Below are 26,254 nucleotides of genomic sequence, written 5' to 3'. Positions count from 1 at the left end.
CTTTATTGAAATATATGTCTAGATGACAAGATCTTACTGTATATTATTATTATTATTATTTTTTTTTTTTTTGGCGGGGGAGGTTTACAGTCATTTTATTGTACAGAGAAACCAGGTATACAACATTAGAGCAGATGATGGTTACCTTTCCAAGGGTGAAGCCTAAGCCTGGCTGGAAGCACACAAAACCCAGAATATCTCCTTTCTGATCCTAACCTATGTCACCTGACTCATGATGTGAGATTAGTGCTGCACAACCAAAGGAATGAAGCAAGAGGTCCAGCTGGGCAGAGGCAGCATCCAGAGAGGAGGCAATTACACAATCATGATGAGGATGCTAACAAAGTGCAGTTACCTACTCTCCACTATTCTTTACCAAGAAATAAAGGGTATGGCATGAACAGAAAATTATGTTTTTCGTTTTTAAATAGATCCTAATAGGATGGGGTTCCTTGTTAAGAATGGGATGAAAATCTAGGCTAATTATAGATCTTGTGTTAAAGAAAAGAACAACAATGATAAAAAGAGAATATTTTTTTCTTTTTTCTTAAATAAGACAGGACAAGCATCTATTATTTTCGCTTCGGTGGCAACAGACTCATTGGTTTTTGTAAAGGACAATTTGTGCAATACAGTCTGTTGATAAGGATGCTCCACCATGGGGGGACAAATGTAATATTGACTCTTAATGACAGACTCCAGTTGAAAGAAATGATGTACTCACCACTATCATCCTGCATGTGAATCTCACAACATGAGACACAGCTCATGCTAGATCCACAGAGGAACCACTTACAATTGCAATGTCATGACAGGTTTTTGGTGTTGTGACTTATACATGTAAACTCTTTCAAAAAAGTTGGACATAAAAGGATGGGGGAGGGCTGGGGATATTGCTCAATTGGTAAAGTGCTTGCCTCGCATGCACAAGGCCCTGGATTCAATCCCAAGCACCACAAGGTTAAAAAGAAGGACGGTAGAGAGTTTGGTTTAAAACCACAGAGTTCTAGACACCAGCTATAGATGCCTCTGTTCTCTTTACTATATGTTCTTTTTTGAGAAACACATCTAATCACTAAGTGTTATGAAATGTAGTTGAAAAAAATGATGCACTTACCACCATCATCCTGCATGTGAGTTTCACAACAGCAGGGACTGAGGACAGAAAAGTTTTCTTTGTTCTCGCACTGTGAAGTTACTTAGTGACCTGGTGAATGGCACATTGCTGGAGGTGACCCCTGCCAAAGAGATGCAGCCACCCTTTGTCTTGTAGATGGAGAACTCCTTAGTCAGTCACTCTACCGGTTCAGACTTTAGACCCTTGAAACACAACATGCTGATCTGGTCGGTGATGTGTTGCCAATTGTGGGAGTAGCCCTCCTTCCTGAGGTTGGCAACCAGCTGGGTCCGCATGCTGATGATGCCTTTCTCTTCCTGCAGTCATTATTTTTGCAAATCCGCTGAAGTCAGGATAATAGAAGTGATCCAGGCTCCATTGAGAGAAGAGTTGGAATATAAGGGATGGATCACAATCTTCAATTGTGATTCTACACTTTTGGTTTCATCAGCATCTTTGCAGACTATGGTGAAGTCTCCCACATGCTTCCCACATAAGCCCATGTTCTTGTCATATAATTGGCAGAGACAAATATTAATGCCCTGTTCGAGGAAGTAGCACACAGCTCAGACATCCTTGTTACTATCACCACTGGCAAAGCCTTGGAAGTCATGTCAAAGATTGCAAGGAAATTCTTTTTCTTTACCATAGATTCTATTTTCTTCAACTGCTCAGGATGAGGGTCCCTTCCAGTGGGATTGTGGGCACAGGCATGCAGGAGAACACTGCTCTGGTATTTTTAAAATGTCTTTTATGGCGCCTGTGAAGTCAAAAGTGCAAGTCTTGGGGTCATAGCATCCCTGAAAATGGCAGGAAGGCAGTGGGTAGTATAAGACAGAGCAGAGGGCAAATGACTGCTGGCACAGAGGCACAGCCTCTTACTAAATATTCTTAACATGAATTTGATGACTAACAATTCTGGAGGTAACCTAATACTTCTGTTCCTATTTCCAGTCTGTCTTAAAATGCATTCACACATCTACTATATGCGGTTATTCATACACTGAGAAGGTATATTTTCTTGGGTACTTATGGTTACCCTGTGCAATACTGTTTGCTTCTAGATATCATATGTGAATGTGCTAGGTTTCAAAATTGAATTTATGTATAACAGGATTTGTGTTGAACTTTTGCTATTACCCAGAGTATTACAACTTAGAGAGGGACCAAAGATGGTTGTATGAATTCAGCCTGACATAACTGCAGGTATTTTGACTGATACCCACCACGATTGCCACAGATAATCCTAGTCAGTTTTTCTTCCATAGTTTCCCAGCAAATTATAAATACACCAAACCCTTAGAGTGACACATAGAGATTTATAACTGGACTCTGGTGCCAGGAATTGTGCCTGACTCTTTGATATTAGCTTAAGATAAACCAAATACATTCTGGCTTACATAAAGTTTTGTTTGTCTTAACCAATGTGTGTGTGTGTGTGTAATTCTGACCCAAATTATTGTGGGGATTCATTTGGTCTTGTTGTTGCCCAGAACCATGCTTCTGTCAATATGTTCCTCAATAAATTGTACTCTGTGCAATTCTGGTCTTTTTTCTTCAGTTTCAAAGTTCCTTGAGGCAGGTCTTCATACACTGGGACCAAATTGTTCCAGATCAACGGGTCAAGGAAAGTACTTCATATTATAAAGAAATCTGACAATAAATAGAACCAGAATCCCGCTTTCCACCTGTCTCCTCCCACCCCAGTTCCCAGACATAATTTGAAGAATGACTAAGAAATGGTAGAACTGGTTCCCCAAATCATGCTTTCTGCCCAAAGAATCACTTCTAGTGATTCAACATAGCAAGGCCCTGTCTCAAAAATATAAAAAAACAAACAACAACAAAAAAGAAGTTTATGATTGTGCTGAAAGAATTTTTTTTTCTTAGAACTTAAGTGAAAATTAATTTCTGTCTGTAATCTCTTTTGAATCTTTTGGGGGGAGGCAATTTTCCAAACTGACATTTTGTTATCTGGAAAAACCTCCTCTCTTAGTTAGCTGGAGGAACCAAAAGTGAACTCAGCATGAACAGGATACAGAGAAATACAGAGTTGTGGTAGTGGGGGTGGGGAATGCAGGGTTGGGGTGAGAGGATGGCCAGAGGTGAGTATGCATAGGTGAACAGGAGCCAGTTAGAAAAGTGAACCAAGTTTAGCCATAATGCTTTAGGCACTGGAAAGTCACTAAAGAGCTGATTAGTAAGAGGTGGTTTGAATTATAATTTTGCAGGATTTCTTTGGCTACAATAGGAAAAATAGACAGGAGTGTTGGAAGCAAGGAGAGCAAGAAGAATTTTTGTAATGAAATAAATTAATGACACTGGTGTGAACTAGGGAAATGGTAGTATGGATTAAGGAAAGTAGATACAATTCAAAAGGTTTCATGTTATAAAGAGGCCAGTTTGCCCCATTGGATATTGAAAAATATCAAGAAAATTTCATACAATGTTGCAACTGTATATAAAATTTATATGTAAGAACAAAGGCTCAAGTTTTGCTAAAGGACATTTAAAAACAAAAACAAGTGAGAAAACTTGAAACATCATATTAAAAAAATTATAAAGCTATAGTGTTTATGATGGAGTGGTATTAAGACAGCAATAGACAAATCACTGGAACAGAATAGAGACCCCAGAAACAATCCATTGGCTGGATAGTACTTGGGATATAACAGAACTATTGCTTTTCATTGGAGAAAAGGGGAAAAAAATCATTATTTATTTGAAAGAAAATGAAGTTGGATTTCTATATTCTAAATACACTAAAGACTTAACTATGAATGCAAAGTAAAGAAACTTTTTAAAGAAAATAACCCATATTCTTCCAGAATTCATTTTTTATTTTGAAGAAGAAAAGATTTCTTATGCAAAAATACAAACCATAATAAATAAACATAGCTACATTAAAATTATCAACTTCTGTTTATAATTAGACATCATAAGATGTGAAAACATAAATAAAACATTTGTAACATATATTTGACATAGGATTATTTTACAGAATATAAAGAATGAATGCAAATCAATAAGAAAAAGACAACAACTAAATAGAAAAATTAGCAAAATTAGCACTTCAAAGAAGAAAGAAAACTGCATGGCCAATAGAATGTAAAAAGACACTTAAAATCATTTGTAATGACAGAAATACATATTGAATTCCAATGAAATACTGTTTTTAAACCCACAAGATTGGTGTAAATTAAAATATCAGTGTCAGCAAGAATGTGGATCAACTAGAGCTCCCACACTGTACATTTTTCCCCCCTCCCCCTCCCCCTTCCCCGATATGTATTCTTGCTATGCTGTATTGCCCAGGCTGGTCTTGGACTCCTGGGCTCATGAATCCTCCTGCCTCAGTATCCTGCATAACTAAATAGCTACCATGCCCAGTCATAAGATCATAAGATTCTTTTCAAATTTTCCTACCCTTCATGAGATCACAGCTGAGAGAGAGAGAGAGAGACAGAGAGAGAGAGAGAGTAACAGGGATAATATAATGTAGTAGATACTTTTTAAGAAACACTATTTTTTGTTGTTGTTTTTTGTTACTGTGGATTGAAATAGAGGTGTTTAACCCCTGAGTCACAGCTCCAACACTGCCCACATTTTTTTTTTTTTTAATTTTAAGACAGGGTCTCACTAAGTTGCTTAGGGCCTGGATAAATTACTGAGGCTGGCCTCAAACTTGTGATCTTCCTGTCTCAGCCTGGAGGATCTGCCTCAGTCACTGGGATTAAACTGCCCTGGCCATACTGTAAATTTTATGTGCATGTTGGTATTATCTAGTAAACAACAATGTTGTTGGTATTATCTAGTAAACAACAATTGAAAATTTGACATTACCTCTAACACTGTTAATGTACATGCCCTACATCTTACAATTTTACTTTTTAAATGCCAAGCATCTTAGAGGGCTAAGATTATTTGAATGTTTAATATCAATACTTATAAAACCCAAACTGAAAATAATCAAATGTCCATTCACAGGAGAATGTGTGAATAATTTGTATTATATTTGTTCAACGACTAAAATAACATAGTAAGAATGAAGGATTGTCAAGAAGTTTTTGGTGTGATGAAATGTTTTATACTTTGTGGTGGTAGCTATATATACATATACATGTTTAATATGTATGTATGTATGTATGTATCTATATATGTTGAAACTTATGAAACTATAAATTTTATTTTTTTAATTTTTGGTACCAGAGATTTAACCCACGGGCACTTTACCACGGAGCCACATCCCCAGCCCTTTTTATTAATTATTTATTGTTTATTTTTGAGACAGGGTCTTGCTAAATTCCTTGGGACCTCACTAAAATGCTGAGGCTGGCTTTGGACTTGGGATTCTCCTGCCTCAGCCTCCTGAGTTGCTGGGATTACAGATATGCACCATGCCTGGCCAAACTAAATAATTTAAATCATGCGTATTATTCTATGTAAATTATACTCAAAATTTGTTTTTCAAAATCAGTGAATTATGGTTATGCACACCAATGTCAATTAAGTTTAAGTATATACCATTGAAGGAAGTTCAGATTGCAGAAGAATATTCGAGCATTCTTCCATTTACATTTAAAAGAATCTTCCATTTACATTGAAAAAAAACTTTAAATGGTGTGAAAAGTTAAACAACAAAAGTTAGAGATACAGTGTGGTAAAAACATAAAGGAAAAGCCCACAAAACATGAACATAGGATTTTGGGCAGAAATTACCTCTGTTGGGTGAGAAAGGAAGGAGGAACTATGATTTTGCCAGATCCACTAAGGTCATATTCTGTTTCTTAACATGGATAATAAGTACAATGTTACTAAATTTATTGTTTCTTTTACTGCCTTGTGCATGTGTTATAAATATTCTTTTATATGATTTCAATGTTTAAAATATAAAAGAATTTGTTAAATAACCTAAATCTGACAGAAATTATGCCAAAGGAAGGACAAAAAAAAAAAAAAGAAAATTGTGCAAAAATTGCAGTTATGAAGGAGAGATTAAGGATTTACAATATCTTGAATATAAAGGATAAGAATATTCTAGAACTGATAAATATTGAGTCTTTAAACTCAAGGAGCAAAACAAGACCAGAGCAAGATAAAACTAAATTTATATATAAACCCATCATAGTAAGAAAAAAGATATTAAAGCAACTGGAGATACCAAATTTTAACAAGTAACTTAGGGCAGTTTTTTCAATAACAACAAGAGAATCCAGAAGAAATGGAAAAATATTTTCCAAAAGCTGAGAAAAAATACCACCCTAATATAGGTCACTCCACTGATCTCTGTGGGCTCAAGAATGACAATGGAATAAAATGCCTTCAAAACTCTGATGAGAACCTTTACTACCAATGAACTTTCACTGAGACAACTAAAAAGGAACATGATTAACAAAGCAGAGAATAAACCATGAAGGCAACATTGAGCCTAAGAAGGAATCAAAGGCAGAGAAGGTAATGGACATGAAAAATCTAAACACACATTTACTGTAAAACAATGTGAGCAATCATGTATAATTATTGGAGTAAAACACCAAAAAGGAGCTGGAAACCCTAAACAATAGAAAGTAAGCTGGGCTAAGCACAATGATGAGAATTTTTAAAAAGAGAACATAAACTATAAGGAACAAACCCAATTTTCTTTAACATTTATTCAATAATTGCACTTTACTATGATAAGTCCTAGTAGCAATTACTATTCAATCTTTGAACCTAGTAAGAGAGCTTCTTGCTTGTCTCAGCAAATAAACTAGCCAATAATTTGAATTGATGATGATGAGATGCAGATTATACCTAAACAAAAAACATGACTTTAACAACATCTGATAAATGCCTTGAATATCTATGTAGTCATTGGTATATTAATATTTTCTAAACTTCTTCCCTTCCTCATCATAAAGAATGACTTTATGTTTATCAAAAGCACCCATATGAATGTTATCTTTTTAAGTTTCTGTATTGTTACAACAGGCTCTTTTAAAAAATTAATTAATTAACTAATTTTAATTAGGTATACTGATCTCACTGCAAATGTCCTTGCTGCCTGCTATCAGAATGCTTGTACCTTCCCAAATTTCATAGCTTGAAACTCAATCTCCAAGGTGATGGTATTGGGAATCAGAGCCTTTGGAAGGTGATTAGGGCATGAGAAGAGGGTCCCCTGAGTGGTTTAGCTGCATTAACCTTCTTCTACCATTGAAAGCACAACCAGAAGATGCCATTTGTGAACCAGGAAGCTGAATCTCATCAGACATAAAAATCTGCCTGCTCCTTGATTTTCCCAGCCTCCAGAACTATAAGAAATAAACTTCTATTATTTATAAGCTACTCAGTCTATGGTATTTTGTTTTATCAGACTGAATAGACTAATAAGACATGCCCTTTCAATCTAGTCTCAACTCAGCAACCTGAGAGATCCTCTTAAAATATAGATTAGGTCCTGTCATACCTCTGTTCAAAATCCTCCCATGGCTTCCCATCTCATTCCAAGTAGAAACTGAAGACTTTAACCTTAAGCTTAGAAGACCTTATACTATCCATCCTTCCTTTCCTTGGTTTCTTTTTTTTCACTGCTTTAGTTTTCTTCAACAATCTTACAAATTTTTCTGTTTTCTCATTAGATTAGAGTATCTATGAGAGGATGGGTTTTTAATTTATTTTGTTTGTTGTATCCCCATAGCTTAGAAAAGTTCTAGACATGTGATAACACTGAATTTGAAGAATAAAGGGATAAATAGGTGTCAATTCGGGAGCTCAGGAATGTATTAATTTTTATTGTAGTGAATGGTAATATTAATTCAACTTAGGATAATTTGCCTTATGAAAATTTTTTTTCAAGAACAAATTGCCTTTATAATTCAAAAAAGATTGTATCATAAAGATGGCATTTAAAAAACATTTTAGTTGTAGATAAACACACAGTATCTTTATTTATTTTTATGGGGTACCGAGGATCAAACCCAGTGTCTCACACATGCACGACAGTCATTTTACCACTGAACTACAGCCCCAGCCCTAAGATGGTATTTCAAAAAGGTCAGTAAAAAAAAATTCCTGTGGGATAGAAGGGATAAAAGGTTAACTCTTTGTTTCAAAATTAAGGTCATTGTTGCACTTTCTCAAAAATAAATTCTGGATATATTATTATTGAAATGTATTTTTTAATGTTAGGGCAAATTAATGTAAATGATAGATGAGAAAAATAACAAAGAATGATTCCCAGTAGAATTACCATAAGAAACAAATTGTTGAATTTAACTCCATTGAAATTTCTTATGATATCAAAAATTATTAAACATAAGAATAAAATTAGTAATTGGGAAAATTTTTGAATACATACTGGATAAAATACTTCATCTATTATATTTATATAATATAAGTTTGGCAGTGGATTCTTTCAAATAAATAAGAAGTATGTTAAAAAAAATCTACTCCCCAAAAAACAAGAATCCCAAATAGCAACTTCTTTTTGTTTCTTGGAAGGTTATAGCTATCGACATTAACCTTCCTAGAAATTAAACATGTATAAGTGGCTTTTTCATCTCTATTGTGAAAAGCTGTAATAATTTTTGCCCCCCCCCCCTTTGTGGTACTATATTTTAGTTTGTATATATCAAATAAGCAATAATTAAAATAACAATATAAAAAAAAAGAAAAAAAATCTAAAAGAAAAAAGTAGCCTGGATCTCAGTGCCTTAAAATAACAAACATCTGTTTCTCATTTGCAAGCCCCATTTTGGGTGAGGCTCTGCTGACATCAGCCTGAATTGTCTGGGCTTTTATGTAAGCCTCCTCATTCCAGACCAGCAGCTACCTAGTATGTTCTTCCATTGGAATGCAGGAAGCAGGGGGCTGGAAAACTTTGCTATGATGTTTAAAATCTTAGCTCATAACCACACCCTTTATTATTCATGGCATTCCAGCGATCAAATCAAGTCACATTACGGAGCACAATGTGAGTGAAGTTAGAAAGTACACCTCACCTAGAGGGAAGACATAGCAAAACAGAGGAAGACAAATTATGAGAAATAATATCTAACACAGATAAAAACAGATATACTATTCCAGAAAATAAATACTAAGACTTGACGAAAATAAGGAGGAAATCTAATTGAGGAAATGTTTTTAAAACAATTTATTGCTATGTTTTACTAGTCAAATGAGGTAATTTATAAACAGAAATTTGTTGCTCATGGTTCTGGAGGCTGAGAAGTCCAAGATCAAGGCAAGCAGATTCAATGTCCAGTGAGAACCTATTCCTCATGGATGGCATCTTCTATGTCTTCTTATGGTTGGGAGGGTATGCAAACTTTCTCAGGCTCTTTTATAAGGGCCCTAAGCCAACTGACAAGGAGAGAGGCCTCATAACTTAATCACTTCCCAAAGCCCCATCTCTTAATACTGCCCCATTGGATTTTAGTTTCAGCACATCAATTTGGAGGAAACACTAAGATTCAGACCATGATACACGTGATAGTTGGAGAACCACTGTTACAGAGTAGAGCTTCTCAACTGTAATATGCATATGAATTGCCTGAGGTTGTTAAAATGCATATTCTGATTCTGTTTGTTTAGAATTTCACATTTTTAACAAGCTCCAAGATGGTGCCAATGTTCCTTGTCCACAAGCCACATATTGAGTAGCAAGACTTCTTTAAGTCTGGCGGTGGGAAGGGAAATTGAAGTAGGACCAGGACAAGTAACAAAGGCTGCTGCAGCTCAACTGCATCTGAGGCAACTATTGGATCTATGAAAAGCTGTCAAGCAAGGTCTCAGATGGGGAATGCATCTGGGTGTACTGAGGACTGAGATCAAAAGCACCTTGTTTTTTCTCCTGTTGGTTATCTGCAGTCTCTCTTTCTCTTCTTTCCCCACACAGATACCAAAAATAGATATATTGATTCTATTTCCATAGTACTGGCACTAGTCCAGTTCATCTTTGAAACATTGATATTCATGTTTTCAAAACTATGTCAAAAGCCAAAAAATTGAACTTTTTCAATACAGAGAGATGAACACATAAAAGAAAAACTTTTAAAAATACTCTGAGTTTTGCAAATAAGAAACAATACTGGTTGATAGTTGTGGTAGACTATTAGTATCAAAACTGGGGCAAGATTACCATTCCCCACTGTCCCTCACTCCACAAACAGAAGGTTTGGCCCATAAATCTGAGCAGAGTTAATGCGTTACTTTTGGGCAGAAACTGTCTTTTTCTCCCCACCCTCCACCCCGCAGGCAACCATTTTTTGGTTCACACAGGGACAATTTGAAAGGTTATTTTTTTGTTTTTGTTTTTGAAATTGTATTTGTGTGTGTGTGGCTGTGTGTGCTCGCGCGCATGCTCGTAGGGAAAACTTTAGAGTTGTCCCAATTCTGAAAAATATTGCCTTCTCATATGATAGTTGTCTTGAATAAGGCACCTAATCATTGGGATGATGAATGAAGAGAGGATGTTAAAAAGAAAATGATACATTAGAGTTTTCTCAAGATTAAAAAAAAATTCTGCAAACGAGCTACTTTCTGCAAAGAGCTACTTTCAAGGGAAGTGTTGGAAACTGAACGACGGCGAATGCATCCCACTGCTGTTGCTCACAGTTATTCACAAATTTCTGGCCCCAAAGACAGACATCGCGAGTGTTCAGGACTCAAAAGACAGGATTCCTCTGCAGTCCGTGGGAGCTTTTATGTGTTTTGTCTCAGAATCCCAGCATCCCCCTCAGTCAGTATCAAAAGCTACAGGGCTCTCCATAGGTGGAGGATTTTGAGAGCCGGAATCTAGGAAAGGAGGAGTGGAGAGAAATGAGAACCTCGGTGACCCTTTCCCGACCCGCGCGGAAAAAGAGCTGAGATTGGAAAAGTCTCAATGTCAATAGACGACTTCCTCAGTCATTTCAAAATTCTTCCGCTTGTATAATACATGATAAAGAAGAAATTGAAATCGGATACATAATAAATAATTTAAAAAATATGTCTAAAATTTTTAAATAAACGAAACCATGGTTATTTCAAATTAAATAAATGTTGGTCTGTTGGAGGGCCTGGTCGTGGGGCTCCGTGGCTTAGTTGGTTAAAGCGCCTGTCTTGTAAACAGGAGATCCTGGGTTCGAATCCCAGTGGGGCCTAGTTTCACAGCGTTACTTTTAGTAAACGCTACTTTATTTAGCGTTGAAATGGAACGAAAGAGATATCCTGACTGTAACAGATTTGCCTTCCTTACGCCCCTTCTCACCCGGAAAAGGCAGTATTCCAACAAGCTCCTTCTTCCTCCTATTAAAACAAAACGAGTCAAAAAAATAAAGGAATGGAGAAGCTAAGTGCATTTAGATCGTTTCTGAGCGACATTAAGCTGCACCGACTCCCTTTGGAGGTGCAGCAGGAGTCGAGGGCATGACCCCATCGAGCACTTCCTGCTAGGGAATTCTGACATTCCACTTGTTGGAAAGAATAGGGATTGTCCCATGCAGAAGAACACGTAAAGGCTAATGTTGAGATTTCTCTGGGACTAAGATTTTGTGATTCAAGTAAAGCTTTAATAAACTCCTAAGCCAATGATTGATTATTATAAGAAGTTGGGCGTTTTGGAGGTAATTCTAGCGTTTCTGTGTTGACAAAGGAGCGCAATCTACCTTCTCCTATCCCCGTCGTTGAGGACGCCCATGACCATAATAATGTCGTGCTTTGGTTGTGCCTGCACAAAGTTTTCGGCTGTGTTTGTTGAATAAATAAATGAATGCTTGAATGGATGGTACCTCAGATTAGGATCGTATCTCCATGTTTTCTACCCTCAGAGTCTTAGGCAAGCTTTTCTCTGCAAAGAAGGAAAGGTCATTTATTCAGATGAATGTGTGTCTGATTTCAGGCACTTTGCGGTCTTGCTCATGGGGACTAGCGGATCCTGAAGCGTGGTTTATAAAAGTCTCTTTCTTGAGTGATGGTTTTTAGTCTCTGCTCTGGTCATACATAATGAAAACTGGAGACTTGAGAGAGAAGGGTCCCTGAGTCTGGCAGCTCAGGGTAGGGTGAAATGTGTATGAATGCAGGAAGAGTCTCAAACTCCACCTTCGGAAAATCCCGGAAACACTCGGCGAGCTGAGCCCACCATTTGGCTCCGCATGGAGCGGTCTACTCCATCTCCTCCTCAGATTCCCTGGCTGCAGAGGCAGAGAGAGTACATGATGGTCAGAGAATTCGCTTTTCTTTTAAATTATGGGAGTTTCCTTTTAAATAAAAATAACTCATTTTTAAATAATGATAGCATGCCGCAGTCCGGCTGCAGCAAAATAACCGGGGGTGACGAACAACTTGTGTACGTTGATACAGCAGGAGTAGGAGCCGTTTATTGCAGGACAGGAGCAGTATTTATACATTCCACACAGCTTATCTAATTAGCATAAACTAGATACATCAGTCAACCAATAAGGAATCTCCACACTTAATGGCTCGCTTTTGTTACTTCTCAAACCACTCCCTCTGGCATTTTGCCAGGCACCATCCAGACTTGTTTACCAACTCTAAGATTCCCCTGGCAAAATGCCAGGTGTTATTTTTGACTTGTTTACAGACTCTAACAATAGCATAATATTATAGTAACAACATAATGGTTCTTTTTAATTTTTTTGATATGTTGAAATAAAACAGCAACTCAGAATTAAGTACATAATTCAGTATGATTTCATTTCTGTACATTTAAAGACAAAATTTTCTATTGTTTGTGGATACACATATATTTAGTAAAGCAGAAAATATGGACAAGAAGGATAAGAAACAATTACAGAATTAGCACCTGCTTTCACATAAGAGGCAGAGCTGTATCTTAATGTTCTAGTCCTTGAACAAAATTTGTCTTAGAAATAGAACTGAGCTTTTTGGTTTCGGTTTTGCTTTTGTTTTTGATTTTTTTTTTCCTGGAGTATAAATTGTTAAGAATTCCTGGGATAGTTCTTCTCTTATGATTCCAAGGGTTTTCTTTATTTTTTCTTTGTAAAGATCCAGTTTCTGGCCTGGAACCAGACATCTTCATGTAAGCATGAGGAAAGCAGAAATCTGTTCATAAGACCCAAGTACTCTAATGTATTCTAGTAACTAGCAAAATTCAAACAGAGAATACTATCCTCTAGTAGGAAACATGAGTGAATAAGATTATCTATAAATAAACCACAAAGTCTCAATTTGATGACCATTTTGAAAGGACAATATGAATTTCCCATGTGTCTATCCTGTAAAGTGTGTCTCACCACTGATGTCATCTGGCATCATTTTAACTACACTGTCCCCTTGGGTTTCTTGTATTCTTCAGGGCCATTCCTGCTTCAAAGCATCTTCACTTTTTTTCTTTCTGCCTAAAAAAAATTTTTTTCCAGAGATCTTTAAGGTTGGCTTCCTTTCTTTCCTTTAGTCTTTTTTTTTTTTTTTATCAAAACATCATAAAATGAGGCTTTCCATTAGCCACCTAAGTAAACTTTTTTAGTACTCTTATTGCTCTTTTGCCTTTTTTCCTTAAAATTTATCACTGTTTGATGTAGTACATTTTATTTTTTAATTGGTGTATTGTGTTTCTGGCACTAGAATATTAGCTACATGAAGGCAGGGGATTTAGCATTCCTTTTACCCTGTTATTATATTCTTAGTATCTTTGGCTGGTTTTGACATCGGGATAATTGTAACGTTTATAGCCTAGTTGTGTTGGAGCAGTAGGATTGGTTGCCGAGAGACCAAGGAAGTCACCTGGTGATGGGGTAAAGGACTATTGAGAAATGCTTACAGGGGAAGTCCAGTGGAGACAGGCAGAACAGGTGCACCTCTCCCCTTTCAGTGCCCCTGGTGTCTTGCCAGAAAGTAGTGTCTCTTATTCCTAGTGATACTTCGTCCAAGGTCACCTATATGAGCATTTCCTTCTCCATGGTCCTCTGATTCTCACCAGTTGCCACAGGGTGAAGAGTTTTATAAATTAGGCAACAGAAACAGTAACATCATTAATTCACTTTGCTCCTTGTACAACAAGCATCCCAAGGACCAGCTGACCTAGCTTGTGTGTAAGAAGGCAGGTCTCTACAGATAACACTAACTTGCCTTAATTCCCAGAATATTTGAAAGGAAATCAGTACCCTTCAAGATAATATTTATCTGGACATTTTGATCCAGATTCACTTTCATTGTTTCCTTAACTTGGCTAGGTTTTGGGGAACATTAAGGGGCATTAGGAATATGGTGCTTTGGTGTCCCTCTTTTCTTTAAGGATGACATTGTAATTCTGTTCTTATAAAATTATTTGAGAAGTATTCCTTTCTATTCTATTTTTTAAAAAATTTGTGGTGAAGAACTAGTATTAATTCTTCCTTAAATATTTAGTAAAATTCAGCAGCAAAGACATCTGGGCCTATGTTTTTCTTTGTGAGTAGTTTTTTTTAAAATTTATTATTATTAATTCATCATTTTAACTCATTGGTATCTAATTATTTTTATTATTTCTTTCTAATTTTTTTATTCCTCTAAGAATAAAACTAATTTCTTCTCTTCCATTTCTGATTCTAGTAAGTTGGGTCTTTCCTTTTTTCCCTTAGGCAATCTAGCTAGATGTTTATTAATTCTGTTCTTTTCAAAGAGTCAATTTTAGTTTAATTGCTCTTCTCTCTTATTTTTTATTTTCTATGTGATTAATGACAGCTCTTTAGTATTTATTATTTCCTTTCTTCTGTCTGCTTTAGGTTTAGTTTGCTCTTCTCTAACAATGTATTTAGGAAAAGATTAGGTCTGTGATTTGAGATATTTCTTTTTTAACAGAGGCATTTGCTATTAAAAATTTACTTCTGATCACTGGTTAGATGTATTCTGTAAGTTTTAGAAGGTTGTGTCTTCATTTTCATTCACCTTCGAGTATTTCTGATTTCCCTTTTGATCTCTTCATTGATCCACTGGTTATATAGAACATATTTGAGTATTTCCCATCTCCCCACATTGGCTTCTAATTTCACCCCATTATGATCAGAGAAAATCAACTGAATATGTTTATTCTTCTAAATTTATTGAGTCTACTGAGATTTGCTTTATGACCTGGCATATGTTCCACTGTGGAGAATGTTCCATATAAGAAGAGGAGGAGGAGGAGAAATATATATATATATATATATATATATATATATATATATATATATACATATATATATATATATACACACACACACACACACACACACACACACACACAGTTGTTTGGGGGACCCAGTAGAAGAAAGTGTTTACTTGCCAAAACTGGTCTATAAGGACTGGAAGGGGTATTTATTCCTTCAGATGCAAAAATACCAATGCAAGATTACATGGATCATGAAGAATTAATCAAATGTGACATCATTAAAGGAAATTAATAAAACATCAGTAACTGAACTGTAAAAAATGGAGCTCTACAAATTTCTTGACAAAGAATTAAAAATAATCATCCGAAAGAAGCTCAAAGGAGTTGCAAGAGAACACAAATAGACAACTCAATGAAATCACTAAGACAAAGCATGAACAAAATTATAAATTTCTTGGAGAAATATAAACACTAAAAAGAACCAAATATAAATCTTGCAACTGAAGAATACAATAGAAGAATTGGAAATGTCAATAGAGAGTTTCAACAGCAGACCCAATCTTGCAGAAGAAAGAATCAGTAAGCGAAAAGACAGGCCATTTGAAATTCACCATAGAGGAACAAAAAGATAAAAGAAATAATAAAAAGTGAAGAAAACTTATGGGACATATAGGACACCACCAAGAAAGAAAATAACAGATTATGGGAGTCTAATTAGAAAAAAGTGGAGGTGGGCAGAAAGCTTATTTTAAAAAATAACAGCCAGACATGACCAGAATCTTGGGAGAGATGTGGAAATTTAGATTGATGAAATTCAATGGACTCTAAACAAGATCAATCCAAAGAAGATGATACAGATAAATTATAATCAAATTGTTAAAAGACAGAGTCTTCAAAGGAACACAAGGAAAGAGATTCCACACTGAAGGGAAACTCCATGCTTTCAGTGTTACTTCTCAGCAGAAAATTTGCAAGCCAGAAAGGATTGGGTTAAAATATTCCACGTGTAGAAAGGGAAAAAAAACCCTACCAATGAAGGATTTACAAACAAAAACTGTGCTTTAGAAATAAAGAAGATATAAACACATTCCTAGATGAACAAAAGCTGAGAAAGTTTATCACTGTTAGACTTGTCTTACAAAAAATGCAAACAGAAGTTCTTCAAGATGAATAAAATGATGCTAAGTAATAGAAAATAGAAAAAAATATAAAATTCACTTGCAAAGGTAAATAAGTAATGAAATTCAGAAAACTAATACTGCAATGGCTGTGCAAAAAACACTTTTAATTCTAGTTTGAAATTAAAGATAAAAATATAAAAAACAAAACAGTCAAAAAAATTTTTTTAGCAAAATGGAAATATTAAGTACTTACCTGTCAGGAATTACTGTAGTGAAAATGGATTCTATTGTTCAATAAAAAATTAAATAAGCTGGATGAATAAGGGGAAAAAACTGATTCAATAATATACTATGTGAATATATAGGCTAAGATAGAAAGAGATGTTCCATGGAAATAATAACCAAAAGATATCAGAAATGGCTATACTTATATCAGATGAAATAGACTTTCAGTCAAAATCTGTCACATTTTTCTCAGTACACACAGAATGTTCACCAGGATAGAATATATGTTGGGCCAGAAAACAAGTATAAGCCTATTTTTATGATTGAAATCATATCAATATATTTTTCAGCAACAATGGTATAAAATTAGACAAGATGAATATTGGGAAATTTGCAAATATGCATAAATTAAGCAAATATTTCTGAATAACCAATGCATCAAAGAAGATATTAAAAAGGAAATAAAAAATACCTTGAGACAAATAAGAATTGAAACAGAGCATACCAAAATTTACAGTATGCAGCAAAAACAATGCTAAGAGGGAAAGTTATAAAGGCTACATAAAGAAAAAAGAAAGGTTAGAAATAACATAACTTTATATCTTGAGGAAGTAGAAAAAGAAAACACAAAGCCAAAAATTAGCAGAAGGAAAGAAATCATAAAGATCAAGCAGAAATTAGTGAAATAGAGACTAGAAAGAGTAAAATGAAGAGTTGTGGGTTTTTTTAAAAAAGATAAACAAAATTGAAAAAACAATTAGGTAAACTTACAAAAAAAAGTGTGTGGGGGGGACTGAATTAACTAGAAGAAATGGATAAATTTCTAGACACAAGAAATGGAAAATCTGAATATACAAATGGCAGGTTGAGGTAGTTATTGAAAACCTTCCAACATAGAAAAGCCCAGGACTAGCCTTCATAAATAAATTCTACCAAGAATTTAAATCAGAATGAATGCCCATTGTCCTCAAACTCTTCCAAAACAAATTGAAGAGGAAATAATATTTTCAAACACATTTTATAAGGATAGTATTACTCAGATACTAGAACCAGATGAGGACTCTGTAAGAAAAAAAACAATTATATACCAACGTCGCAGATAAAGATAAATGCAAAACCCCTCAGCAAAATACTAGCAAATTGAACTCAGCAGTATATTAAAAGGATCATTACAATTATTAAAAGAGATTTGTCCCTGGGATAAAAGGGTTAGCAATGGAACTAGCTAACATTGGACTGAAACCTCTGAAACTGTGAGCCAAAATATATTTCCTTCTTAAATTGTTTTCCTCAGGTATTTTGTTACAGTGATGAAAAACTAACACAGATGCCCACCCTTAGTTTAAGTATTCAACATAGTACTGGAAGTAATGACTTCTAATCAGGCAAATAAAAGAAATAAAGGACATCCAAATTAGAAAGGAAGAAATCAAATTGTTGCTGTTTGCTGACAACAGGATCTTCTATATAGAAAGCTGTACAGATCTCACCAAAAAGCTGTTAGAACTAATAAATAATTCACCTAAGTTGCAAGATACAAAATCAATGAACAAAAATCAGTTGCACTTTTTACACCAACAGCAAACTATCCAAAAAAGAAATTAAGAAAACAATCTCATTTATCAAAACATCCAAAATAATAAATTTAACCAAGGAGGTTAAAGATCTATACACTAAAAACAACAAGACATTGATGAAAATAATTGATGAAGACACAAAAATGAAAAGATATTCCAAGTTCATTAACTGGAAGAATTAACGATATTAAAATGTTCATAATGCCCAAAGCAATCTATAGAGTCAATGCATTTTCTTCTGGGCTGGCTTAAATGTGAAGCAGAAGGTTAGGGAAGAGTGACAGATCTTGAAAGCTGTCAACTGTCAAACATCAAAAATTGTTTCATTGATTAGCATGTGTAAGATCCTGGGTTTGATTCCAGGCATCAAACACATAAAAAAAAAAAAAGAAAGAAAGAAATAGTTTCATCCTCTTTATTTTATTTTTTTTTAACATTTATGTTTTGGTCGTACACAATATCTTTATTTATTTATTTATTTATTTATTTAATGTGGTGCTGAGAATCAAACCCAGGGCCTCGCATGGGCTAGGCGAGCGCTCTACCAATGAGCCACAACCCCAACCCCTCATCCTTTTTATTTTAATACCCAATAAAAATCTGTGCACATGTACAAACACAAAATGTACAGCATTGTTCCTCATAGTCCTACTTGTAATATCCCAAAACTGAAAATAACCCAGTGTATGATCAATAGAATGGGTAAATAAATTGTAGTATACTTATGCAATATACACATTGGTGAGAAAAAATAATTGTGCAATAACAGATGAATCTCACATATTGCTGTGCAAAAGAAGCCTGGTATAATACAGTTATAATTGTTCCTCAGTATTTGTGGAGGATTGCTTCCAGGACTCCTTGTGGATATCAAAATATGTGACTGATCAAATCCCTCCTATAAAATGGCATGATATTTGTATATAGCCTGTGCACACATGCCTGTATGCTTCTCTTACATTTTAATGAATGAATGAATGAATTTTTGTGATACTGTAGACTGCACCTGGGGTGTGCAATCACTGAGTTTCATCCCCAGCATTTTTTTTTTAAGAGATACAGAGATTTATTTAGAAAAGCAGAGATATATTCAAGGGAGAATGTGGGTCATCTCAAGAGTGAGAAGCTTTGGGGGTAAAACAGGGAATACACATTTGAGGGAGAATATGAGTCATCTCAAAAAGCAAGATGCAACCTCTTTAAGGTTTTTGAGACAAGTTATTTCTAAGTTGCTGAGGCTGACCTGGAATTTGCAGTCCTTCTGCCTGAGCCTCCTGAGTAGCTGTGATTACAAATGTGAGCCAATTTTGAATCATCTCTAGATGACAGAATGTCTGTTCATGTTTAATTTTTTTAAATTTATTTTTTAGTTGTGGATGGACACAATACCTTTATTTTATTTATTTATTTTTATGTGGTGCTGAGGATCAAACCCAGGCAAGCGCTCTACTGCTGAGCCACAACTTCAGCGTGTAATTTTTCCCCAAATATTTTTCATCCATGCTTGGTTAAATCAGTGGATGCAGAACCTGAACATATGGAGAGCTAATTGTGTATATTTTATAATCCTATTTGGACAAAGAATAAAAACGTGTAAAATGAACAGATGATGTCAGAAGCAAAGAAGAAAAAAGAGGTTATCTTTATGAAAAAAGTGAGTTGGGGGAGGGTATGAGGGTGGCTTCTGAGGCTATCGACAATGTTTTGTTTCTTGGCAGAGACACCTAAGTGACAAAACTTAGTTCTCGGATCCAGTTCGATGGAAAGAGGGTAATAAATTAAAACAAAAGCTCTGGTTGGCAGGTTATAGATATATTTATTATATTTATATTTATATATTATATATATATTCAGTGATCTCTATATACTTGTATTTGCACATTTTAATGCCTGTTTATTACACTTCAACAAAAAGTTTACTTCAAAAAGAAAAAAAAAGTCATCAATCTAGAAAGAGAACATTATTTCAGAAGTCCCATTTGCTCTACCCCAGTTTATACCTCTCTTATCCTGAGATAAAGTTTTTATCTCTAATGTATTAGCTTTACTAATTATATATGTATTCATAAATAATAGGTTTTTCAGTATACTTAGTTTGTAGTTTTATAAATAAAGCCATGCCGTATTTGTTTTGTGATGTTTTCTTGTTATTAACATTTCAATAACATTTCCTTTTCTGTGACATCTAGGATTTTTTAAATTGTATGTCATTGCTCTTGTGAAATTTTATAGCCTTCAGGAAAAATGTTAAGACTCTTTTACTAATCATAATAACTTATGTTTAGATTTGTCTAGTTAATGTTGATATACAAATATACAATCTGTTAAAAGGGGGAAGATAATAGTTTTTTCCTTTCTAGTCATTATATTTAAAATTTTTCCTTTTGTCTTATAGGGAATAGAAGTTGACTCCTGGTATACTCCATGTGTTCCTAATTCTAAACAGAGTGTTTTAAATTTTTTACCTTTAAGTATTATTATACTTTCTGCCAATCATGTTTGTGTTTTTAAAATCCAAAGAAATTTCCTTTTATTTCTAGATTAACACCTATATCATGAGTGGACACAGAAATTTATTAAATGCTTTTTCTGCCTCTACTCTGGTAAACATAATTTTTTCCTCTAATTTTTTGATGTACTGAATCATAGCAATTGTTTTCCTAATGTTCAATTGACACCTAATTTTTGGTATAAACACAGATTTGTTTTAATTTATAATAATTGTTGAATTCAGTTAGGTATTAGGTTTTGTTTTTGTTTTAAAGGATACTGCATTGATGTTCATTCAGGTCCTATGACTTTCCTTTCTCACACCACCTTTAATCTGATATTTGTATTAGGATGAAGTCAGGTTTATAAATTGAGATGGAAAGTCTTTCCATCCTAATTTGAAGAGTTTGTGTCCAATTGAATTTATATTCTCTGTATTGTTTTGAAAAACTTCTCAGTTTAAAGTTTGGAGTTTTCTCTGTTAGAAAATATCTTACTATTCAGTCTATGTAGCGGTTTTAGGACTATTTGTCATTTTTTTCTTAAATCGAAATTTGTAATTTATATTTCTTCATAAATCGCCGTTTCATTTGAATTTTCTAATCTCCCTCTCTAAAGAGGGAGAAAAGAAAAGTCTTTTAGAGATCAGAGTAAGCTTGGATCCTGTGTGTTTACTGAACCCCTCTGCGTTGGGTAAAAGGCCCTCACAGTGACGCTTTGACCTGGTCCAGATGGTGCTTTTCTGGAGGACTACAGAAAAAGAGCGCAGCCTCTTCAAGGTCCAGCTTTGATTATCAGAGCTTTTTTTTTTAGAAAATAATGTTCGTCCAGCATTTCTAAAATATGAAAAGTCTGCATAACAGACTTTGGGAAAGCCAGGATGTAGCGAGGAAGCCAGTTTTGTAAAGACTCAAACCCGGACCTCCAGAGTCCCCAGAAATAAGAGCGAGACTCCACAAGCCTGGGATTCCAGACCTACGGTTTTCGTGGCTTGGGCTACTCTCGCCTGCAGAGGGTGCGCTGCTGGATGGCCCACCCACGGGGGGGGGGGGGGGTCTGTCTAGCGCGCGCCTTTCCCACCGCTTGCTTCCCGGCGCGTATACAACGAAAGGCAAGTCCGAATCTCGTGCGCCTAGGGTGTTTGGGGAAAATAAGACTGGGGAAGGCTTCTCCCTGCAAAACCACACACCATCACAACCAAGTGGTGGCACAAGGTGATAGGCATTTTATAATCATTTCATTAATTATTGGGCTTAAAAAAAAAGTCACATTGGAGAATCCTCAGTGGGGTCTATACTTCTTGTTTTGGTAGGAAGCGACAAGCCCAGGAAGAGGCCTCTCTTTAATCCCAGTTGCAGTCGTCGGCGGCGGGTCTGACCAAACTGAGGAAGTGGCAGGAAGGGTCTTTCTTGTCCACCGTGTGGTGATTTTCGTTTACTCCCAGTGGGTCTCAGTTCTGATGCAAACCGCGTTTGTAACCGTGATTACAAAGGAATGTTTAATTCTTTTCTTTCTCTATTTCTTTACGGCTTAATTATTGACTGAGAGACACTATTGCATTATGCAAATTTGGTGTAAAATTTGGTAATAAGGGCAGGTATTTGGAGAAAATCAGAATTCTCTTTTCGTATCATTCCCCTGCTCTTGTGAGACACAAGAGAAAGGACTTAGCTTTCGAGTATATGAATTACACCATATTTGAAAACAGGTTATTAGTGAAGATTTTATCATTCTGCTAAGATTACAGAAAAACGTGTATTGATGTACCAACTACCTAGCACAGGGAGCACAGGGACTCCAAACACTTGTTATAATTTTTCGCTAGCTCATGCATCCAAGACCACGTGGCCTAATGGATAAGGCGTCTGACTTCGGATCAGAAGATTGAGGGTTCGAATCCCTTCGTGGTTGCATCACTTTTTTCTTTTTCACGTTTCTCTATTTCCCAAGCACCACTGTAGCATCCGATCCACTTTGGGGAAAAAAGCGTCTCTGCTACTCTTTCAAGTGGGAAAGGAAGTTCTACGTCCAGTAGACCTCTCTTGAGATCCGCTGTATTCGACCGCTCCTTTCTTAACTTGTACAAAGGCTTGCACTCGGATAAGCAAACTACCCTTGTGTCGATTTGAGTGGGGTGGAGGTGGGGGCAAGGCGTGAATCTTGATCCTTGAGGACCCTCTTCTAGTGGTTTGGGTGGGCCCTGGAAGCGAGGTGGGAGCCTCAGGGACTTATGTTGAGGATCTGGTTCCCTCTGGGCAACCACCTTTCTTCTTGCACTGGTCCACAGTAGGCATTCGGTTACGTATTCGGCCCGCAGAGACAGACACACTTACACACTAGGTATCTGGAGAACTTGGTCCTTTTGAAGTCAGGTTAACCAATGTCGCCCCCTTTCGAAAGAAAAACTTCCCACATTTCAAGGAACTGGAGAAACGTTATAAAACCCGTTTCTGATTCAGGAGGAGGCGACGAGCGACTGGACGCGGTCTCTCTGTTCCCGCATTCTCCCACCGAGTGGGCGGAGTTACTCCGACTACCCGCAATATCCCGAAACCAGGTTTAAAAAGTATTGAAAAAAGTAAGAAGCAGCAAGCCAGGCAAAGATCAGGACCAAGAGTGAGCGGCTTCTCTAAAAATGGAAAGAATCCGGCCAATATATTTGCATATTTTGATGAAATGAACAATGTGAAGTATAAATCAGATTCAGGAAAGAATGACAGTTATAAATAATTTTAAACTATGAAAAAATTTAATTAGTTGCCAAATATCTTCTGAGAAAATTCAAAGCCTCCTTTCTTACCAAGTCTTTTGTGTTTTGATTTTTCTTTTCTTTACTTTTTTCTTTCTTTCTTTTTTTTTAATTTATATTTTTGGTTGTAGTTGAACACAATAACTTCCTCACACGTGCTAGGTAAGCGCTTCACCACTTAGCTACAACCCCAGGGCCCAGGTATTTCTTTAAAACGCTCAAAGAAGAAATAAATCAGAGATGCACATTCTTCCACAGTGTGTGTGTAGGGGGAGGTATGTGTGTGTGAAGAGGAGACCCACAACTACTCATGCAGAATGCATGAGATTCCAGATATATCCTTCATAAACAATTTTATCCAGCCATAATTGCCACAGAATGAGCTACACATGTGTTTGACAATTCATAAAATCATCATTACAATAAAAACAATGAACACAGATAGAACTAATTGGGAATTAATAGAAATTAATAATTATACTTTAGTTATTGTTAAAGCTTGCACAGAATTGTGGGTGCCTGTTAATTTGACTCGTCCTCGGTCTGATTCATTGTCTGTTATTCATTTGTACAATGCTATTCAAGTTTTGTTACATCGCTCTTGACGATTAATAGGAATAATTATAGCTTCAATCCTTGCAGTTGCTTCTGTAACTGCCACTGCTGCAGTAGCTGGCCGTTACTTTACATCAAGGCATTCAAACTGCGGATTTTGTGAGAACATGGCATCAAGATGCTCATTTATTATAGCAACAACTAAAGGACTTAGACTCTCAATTGGCTACAGATGTGATCAATTTACAACATACTGTTTCCTGGCTTGGCAATCAAGTGACTATCTTGACTACCAGAAGTGTTCTGAAGTGTGACTGGAATTCTTCTCATATTTGTGTGACTCCTGTACCATATAATACCAGTGATTCCTGGGAAACTGTTAAAAGACGGTTAAACGGATATCAAAATTTAACTTTAGAAATTATAAATTTGGAAAAAACTATTATAGACACCTTTAGTAAGACATTACCTGAACTAATAGGATCTGAAATTTTACAAAAATTGTCTTCAAGTATTGCTAATTTAAATCCTTTATGTCATTTCTCTACCTTGTTGTCAACTTCTTTAGGTAACGCTGTAATAATTTTTGTTTTGTGTTTTGTTTTGTATATAGTCTTCCAACGCTGGAGAAAGCAAAGGCAACTGAAACATGAAACCTCTCTTATCGATTCTGCTATGGCTGATTTACAAAAACAAAAGGAGGGAAATATAAAGAATCAGATGTGACTGCGTAACTATTACTGTCCTTGATGGAGTCTGTCTGCAAATGGGATATTCTGTCAAGGTATAGATAGGTAACAGCGAACATACTTGTCTGCTGTCCTTGGGAAGGCCTACTTGCCAAGGAGAGGCTCCTTCAATGTTTAGATAAGGCAACAGCAAACATGCTTGAAAACGAGATGTCTACTGTCCTTGGGAGGACTTACCTACAAACGGGATGTTCTGCCAAGTGGGCTAGGAGGGCACTAAGAAAAATTTTATTATCTGTTCTTAACAGAGTAGAGCTCAACATGCTCCAGGCCGAGAGTAGATTAGCCATGAGAAGTGGATCACTTCTGATTAGAAAGTAAAACATCTGTATGCTATGTTTAATTAGCTGAAAGACCTGATTTATTGATGTTGGAAGGCTGCCTTCTTTGTTCACAATACTATAAAAAGATTGCTTGTACACAATAAAGGACTTTTTTTTTTCTGCTGCTGCTTTGCTTGCTCTGCTTCTTCTTTCTTTCTCATGCTGACCTGCGAGTGAATTACTGCAACAACCCCCCCAAAGTTTCCTCATGCCCTCTGTACTTTTGAAATCCCTGCCCCCTCCCACAATACTGATCTGCTTTCTGTAGTGCTGTTTGCAGTTTTTAAAACATCATGTGTCTGAAGTTTTTGTAATTTTATGTTAGTGGGACCATACAGTATGGAATTTAGAAAATTATTTTTGTCATAATCATCATCTTGAGATTCATCAATGTTTTTGCTCACATGACAAATTCACTTATTATTATTGCTGGATGGTATTCTGTCCTATGGATATACTTCAATTTGTTCAACCTGTTGATGAACATTTAGAATATATCCAGATTTGGGTTAATATAATAAAACTGCTATGAACATTTGTATAAAGTGATTTGTGTGAATATATGATTTCATTTCTCTTGGGTAAATACCTAGGAGTTGAATGGCTGGGTCATATAGATAGGTGTGTATTTTTTTTAAATTATTTTTTTAAAGGACACTGCCGAACAAACTGGTATCACTTTTGTACATAACCTGATTGGAACATTACAAGAAAGGAAAATCATAAATCAATCTCACTCTTGAAAAATAGATGTAACTCATCCTGAAAGTTAAGGAAGGAACTGTACACAGTTGTTTAAGATGAATTATAAGTCATTTTTGTCTCAAAAGTCTAACTTATCTTAGGCTCTAAGAAAACAAGGTGGGTGTATACTTAGAAATAAAAATAAAAATTTGTGATCACCTTAAATATAGATAGAAACAGTATTTGATAAAATTCAGCATTAAATGGTGATCAATACTAAAAGCATCACAGAAGATGATTTCTTTAACCTAGTAAATGACATATTCAAAAATTTTATAGTAGATATCAATCATAAATGGGAAATAGGTAATACTGAAAACAGTCCATTTCAGACTGGTAACAAATCAGGGATGACAGTTCTTATCACTTCTATTCAAGATTACAGACTCCTGTTTGCCTTATTTATTGCCTTTTGCAGACAGTTTACAAATAATAACAATAAAAGCTAAAGTGATTGGAAAGGAAGAAACAAAATTGTCATTATTCTCAAATGATATGATTATATACAAAGGTAAGTTTTGGGGTTATGATAG

General features: G+C 35.6%; 2 non-coding genes and 1 pseudogene across 2 annotated transcripts; 2 read left to right on the top strand and 1 right to left on the bottom strand.

The window, feature by feature from the left end:
- Nucleotides 1-1,140: 1,140 nt before the first annotated feature.
- On the bottom strand, nt 1,141-11,777 carry LOC124103242 (aspartate aminotransferase, mitochondrial-like; annotated as a pseudogene).
- On the top strand, nt 11,168-11,241 carry Trnat-ugu (transfer RNA threonine (anticodon UGU)). Its single transcript has one exon. It is a non-coding gene; the product is annotated as a tRNA-Thr (tRNA).
- Nucleotides 11,778-22,439: 10,662 nt separating the features above from the next.
- Nucleotides 22,440-22,512, top strand: Trnar-ucg (transfer RNA arginine (anticodon UCG)). Its single transcript has one exon. It is a non-coding gene; the product is annotated as a tRNA-Arg (tRNA).
- The last annotated feature ends 3,742 nt before the right edge of the window (nt 22,513-26,254 follow it).

Source organism: Marmota monax, unplaced genomic scaffold, assembly GCF_021218885.2.
Source record: "Marmota monax isolate L192 unplaced genomic scaffold, Marmota_monax_Labrador192_F-V1.1 WCK01_AAM20220418_F8-fsc00280, whole genome shotgun sequence".
Taxonomy (NCBI): Eukaryota; Metazoa; Chordata; class Mammalia; order Rodentia; family Sciuridae; genus Marmota; species Marmota monax.
Note: the sequence above shows the minus strand (reverse complement) of the source record. Positions and strands in the feature narration are given on the sequence as shown.